The 5700-nt window shown below is 36.8% G+C and overlaps 1 long non-coding RNA gene across 5 annotated transcripts; it reads right to left on the bottom strand.

Moving 5' to 3' along the window:
* Window positions 1–2718: 2718 nt before the first annotated feature.
* On the bottom strand, window positions 2719–4716 carry LOC9306466. 5 transcript variants are annotated; one of them, XR_002330772.1, is made up of 5 exons: window positions 4387–4716; window positions 4108–4287; window positions 3565–3932; window positions 3319–3367; window positions 2719–3074 (listed from the first exon to the last, which is right to left on the bottom strand). It is a non-coding gene; the product is annotated as an uncharacterized LOC9306466 (long non-coding RNA). The 5 variants fall into 5 exon arrangements; XR_002330770.1 differs by having other exon boundaries at window positions 2719–2995; window positions 4108–4301; window positions 4387–4715; XR_002330768.1 differs by having other exon boundaries at window positions 2719–2995; window positions 4387–4714.
* Between the last annotated feature and the right edge of the window lie 984 nt (window positions 4717–5700).

The raw sequence follows: 5700 nt of genomic DNA, 5'->3' as shown, positions 1-5700 counted from the left end.
CTCGACGTCACGTCGAGTTGGCCTCCACCGACTCTCTATTTTGTCCTGTAGCCAATTAGGGCAACCTAGTATTTCCTATAAATAGGGGTACATGCTATTGTCCAGGGGATATTCCTTTTACCCAGCAGATATTGCTCTGTTCTCTCATAAACCCTAGTTTTTGTAATCGTTTTTCCTGTTGATCCTTTGAGTTTTTGCATTTCTTTTCTTCATCAAAGTTGTAGATCTGTCTCTTATCTATAACATACTTGCTTTTCAATGATTTCTGGGTTTGAAACGTTTTCTGGGTTTTTATGCATGATGTTCTTCAGTGTTCTTGAGTAGTGAATTAGGGTTCTTGAGGATGGGTTAGATTAGGTGTGGAATCATTTGTATATTTAGGTGGTTAAGTGTAGAATTGCTTGATTTCCCTTCTGGTTTAGTAGATCTTAATGCTATTTCCTCTCTGATCAATTGGAAGTTGATCTCAGATATTTCCACACCCAAAAGGTGTTTGATGAAATGTCTGAACCAACTATTCCAGAGATTTGCATACTCTAGCCCAAGAGATTGGATGTTTAGAATGCTTATTGACTTTATTAGATTGAATCATAATGCCTGCTAGGTTATATTTCTTCAATGAGAATTGAGTATGAAAGTGATTTAGCTTGAGAATCTCTGTCACGAGAGTGGATTGATTTGTATTCGAATCTATTGTCTAGGGATAGCTTGATTGAGTTTGTTAACCACCTAGGTAGACTAAGGAGACTGCCATAATCGATTACCCCATTCCTCAGGATCCTTTATCTCTATTTGATTGTTTAAATCTTGTTTCTGTTAGTCTCTGTTGCTTAGCTCGACTTGTTAGGCCTAGATCGTTTCTCTGCATTGTTAGGTTGCTAGTTTCTTTTCCGAAGCTTATGCATCATAGTTTCTGGTCTTTAGTTTACTTCTTGCTCTTGTTTACTTGCTGTTTAGTTCTTTTTTTATGCTTTTAAATTTGGTATTTGCATGTTAAATTGGTTGCTTAGGATCAATAGAAACACACAAAACCGTTTCATAATTGGCTTGACTTATCTGCTTTCTGTTTCATATCTTGAATGCTTGCAGTCACACTGAGATTGGATTGATAAACCTGATATACTACAATGGCATGTGTATTAGGGATTGATACTTGTTAGATAGAGAAATCCTATTATCAGGCAATAAGAAGCTTTGTTAGTGTTTTTGGAGTCAAATATGATTAGATCTCGTGTGTATGAGTAGATATAAGAACTAGAACCGCAACCGGATCCCAAAAAGCTAAAGTAGTGTTACTCCGTTTAGAAGCTCCAAAACCAAAAACTCATAGGACTTCGGCCACACCCAAAAAGGTTTGAGAGGCAATAAGAAGCTTGGTTAGTATTTTTGGAGTCAAATATGACAAGATCTCGTGTGTATGATTGTATATAAGAACAAGAACCGCAACCGGATCCCAAAAGCTAAACTAGTGTTCCTCCGTTTAGAAGCTCCAAAACCAAAAAGCTTTGAGAGGCGATAAGAAGCTTTGTTAGTGTTTATGGAGTCAAATATGACTAGATCTCGATTATAAGAACTAGAACTGCAGCCGGATCCCAAAAGCTAAATTAGTGTTTCTCCGTTTAGAAGCTCCAAAACCAAAAACTCATAGGACTTCGGCCACACCCAAAAAGCTTTGAGAGGCATTAAGAATCTATGTTAGTGTTTTTGGAGTCAAATATGACTAGATCTCGTGTGTATGATTGAATATAAGAACTAGAACCGCAACTAGATCCCAAAAGCTAAACTAGTGTTTCTCCGTTTAGAAGCTCCAAAACCAAAATCTCATAGGACTTCGGCCACACCCAAAAAGCTTTGAGAGGCATTAAGAATCTTTGTTAGTGTTTTTGGAGTCAAATATGACTTGATCTCGTGTGTATGATTGAATATAAGAACTAGAACCGCAACCGGATCCCAAAAGCTAAACTAGTGTTTTTCCGTTTAGAAGCTCCAAAACCAAAGTCTCATAGGACTTCGGCCACACCCAAAAAGCTTTGAGAGGCATTAAGAAGCTCTGTTTGTGTTTTTGGAGTCAAATATGACTTGATCTCGTGTGTATGATTGAATATAAGAACTAGAACCGCAACCGGATCCCAAAAGCTAAACTAGTGTTTCTCCGTTTAGAAGCTCCAAAACCAAAATCTCATAGGACTTCGGCGACACCCAAAAAGCTTTGAGAGGCATTAAGAAGCTCTGTTTGTGTTTTTGGAGTCAAATATGACTTGATCTCGTGTGTATGATTGAATATAAGAACTAGAACCGCAACTAGATCCCAAAAGCTAAACTAGTGTTTCTCCGTTTAGAATCTCCAAAACAGACAACTCATAGGACTTCGGCCACACCCAAAAAGCTTTTAGAGGCATTACACTACAAGAAATATCTACATTATTAACAAGAGAAAAGAGCTATTATATGTCATCAATAGCGTTTTCATAAATGCTGTCTTATGCCCCTGTTATGGTAGATCTCCTTCATACGATAACGTTTTTGGAATGCTATGGTAAACCCTCATATACGATAGCATTTTGCACGTTATAACACTAACCGAATGCTATAATATACTTTATTATAACACTCGTTTAGTGCTTTTTTATATAATGCTGTAACATTTTTTTCGCTTTATAAATTTAGTTTTATAAATAAAATTTAATTTATATTGAAACCCAATTTTGTAAAATTTAATTAATATAATTTTTATATTATATAAATCATCAACAAGTAAAATTACATTAACCAATTAGCCAAACAAGTCGTACATAACATCCTACAAATCTTATACTAACATCATAAGGACAAGTCTTACATAACATCCTACAAGTCTTATACTAACATCATAAGGACAGAGACACTTCGATCTATTCAATTTCTTCTCTTCTATCTATTTCGCCTCCTCATCAAAAGCAGGACAGATAAAACTTCGATCTGAACAATTGTTCCTATTAGCATTCATGTCGGTAGGCTACATAAAACAAAAGATTTTTGAGTGATGACACTTCATGAAGAACTGTTGAGTCACGTCATGTTTAAGACCAACACAACTGAAACAAAAACCATAAGCTAGTAAAATAAAGAGATTTCAAGTAAATGACGTAAGAACAAAGGGACAAAATACACCATCTTACAACTCTTATTCACTAAGATGAAAAAAGAAATCGACACATGGGAATACATCTACCAAACATACACATATGTATATACAACGTACTTTGTTAGCTTGGACATAATCATGACAGCCTTAGTATTAAGCTAAGATGGAGTTTAAAACTTGAAGAAACATCTTACCACTTAAGCTCCTGCAACAACATGAAAGCTCCTTCTCCTAAACACCTTCCTTCTCATTTGGATGTAGCAAACAAACATAAATGAACAAAGCAAAGACCTTTAGGAAAATTAAACTCAAACTTAGAAAGTAATATATAAATCACAGACATTGAGTTGATTTCCAAGCTCTCCATTATCATCTAGAGCTTTAACTCTTCGGAGCATCAACAAACGTTTTAAGAGATACTTAGAAATCATAGAAATAACCTTTCATGATCGTGCTCCTCCTTCACCTTGGTATCCTCTACACTGTCTTTATCTTGAGTGCTTCCGTTAGTCTTGTAAAAGAGATCTTTTGCTTTGGCTGCCCGACCTCCACCTTCTATCTCTTTAGGAGCACTGATCAACCGGTCCTTCCACTGGAGAAAATTGACAACATACAGAAAATTGCAAAGGGTTTTAATTTTTCGGGCAGTGGGATGTGTACATTTCAAGCATGAGAGAAATATAGTCTTCAAGGCAAGATTTGCTGCTGCAGCATGCACTCCTTGAGAAAGCTTAGGGGATTCAAGCTCAGTAGAACATGTAGAATTTTTCCACAGTATGCATGACGTTTCTTTGCAACTGATTAAAGGCTGTATAAGAAACATAATTAAAAGTCAAATCTAAGGTTTTCATCCATGTTCAGATTATAAAGATCTTCTAGACAAAAAAGAACCAAAACGTATACTCTTCTCCTTTCCAAGCTTCAAACTGATTCAACAATACCAAATTAAACAGCACATATAGATGCACTTAAAAACAACGCACCTGTTGATGAGAACAATAATCGTCGAGCTATTTAGAGATTTTGCTGCAGGGTGCCTAAGCTGATCAAGCAGTAACCCCAATTTTTGACTGGCCTCAATCAACAAGTCTCCAATTTTCAATTGACTGGCCTCAATCAACAAGTCTCCAATTTTCAGAACAGGAGAATAGATATATTCAAATCTGCTTCAATTCCACTAGTGATTGCAGAATCCACTCCACTAGTGATTGCAGAATCTATAGTTTAGGGTTCATAATTTAAGAAATCAGAAATAGATGTACCTTTACTTTGTTTCGTGATGGCGACGAGCTTCACGGTGGACACGAACCCAAGCCGGCGACGATCTTCACGGTGAACACGAAATGAGGCCGGCGACGAGCTTCACGGTGAACACGAATTGAGGCCGGCGACGAGCTTCACGGTGGAGGCCGACGACGAGCTTCACGGTGGAGGCTATGGCGGAGTCGAAGAGACCTCACACGAACAAATCTCTTTCTTCGATTTGGGAGATTTTTTTTTGTTTGGAGATATGTTTCATGTTATAGTAAAGCGAAGGGTTTTAATTTTTCGGGCTTTGGCGTTTAAAATTTTTGGATCTGAGTCAAATGGCGTTTAAGTGAATTATTTCGTCTAAATATTGGGGAACAAGTGATTTTAGCTTCTTTTTTAATGATTTTCTGTTTTAGCATTGTTTTATTGCTATTATATAGTAACTAAAATTAAAATTTTATCTTTCATAGCAGTTGCAGAAAATGAGTTATCATCATGTGCTATCAATGTGAATATTTCTTGTAGTATTAAGAAGCTTTGTTAGTGTTTTTGGAGTCAAATATGACTAGATCTCATGTGTATGATTGGGTATAAGAACTAGAACCGCAACCGGATCCCAAAAGCTAAAGAAGTGTCACTCCGTTTAGAAGCTCCAAAACTAAAAACTCATAGGAGTTTGGCCATACCCAAAAAGCGTTGAGAGGCAATAAGAAGTTTTGTTAGTGTTTTTGGAGTCAAATATGACTAGATCTCGTGTGTATGATTAGATATAAGAACTAGAACCGCAACCGGATCCCAAAAGCTAAACTAGTGTTTCTCCGTTTAGAAGCTCTAAAACTAAAAAGTCATAGGACTTCGGCCACACCCAAAAAGCTTTGAGAGGAAATAAGAATCTTGGTTAGTGTTTTTAGAGTCAAATATGACTAGATCTCGTGTGTATGATTGAATATAAGAACTAGAACAGCAACCGGATCCCAAAAGCTAAACTAGTGTTTTTCCGCTTAGAAGCTCCAAAACCAAAATCTCATAGGACTTCGGCCACACCCAAAAAGCTTTGAGAGGCATTAAGAAGCTTTGTTAGTGTTTTTGAAGTCAAATATGACTAGATCTCGTGTGTATGATAGATTATAAGAATTAGAACCGCAACCGGATCCCAAAAGCTAAACTAGTGTTTCTCCGTTTAGAAGCTCGAAAACCAAAATCTCATAGGACTTCGGCCACACCCAAAAAGCGTTGAGAGGCAATAAGAAGCTTTGTTAGTGTTTTTGGAGTCAAATATGACTAGATCTCATGTGTATGATGAGGTATAAGAACTAGAACCGCAA

This window comes from Arabidopsis lyrata (assembly GCF_000004255.2).
Source record: "Arabidopsis lyrata subsp. lyrata unplaced genomic scaffold ARALYscaffold_7, whole genome shotgun sequence".
NCBI classification, from domain to species: Eukaryota; Viridiplantae; Streptophyta; class Magnoliopsida; order Brassicales; family Brassicaceae; genus Arabidopsis; species Arabidopsis lyrata.
The sequence above is the reverse complement of the archived record's forward strand: the minus strand, read 5'-3'. Positions and strand labels throughout refer to the sequence as shown.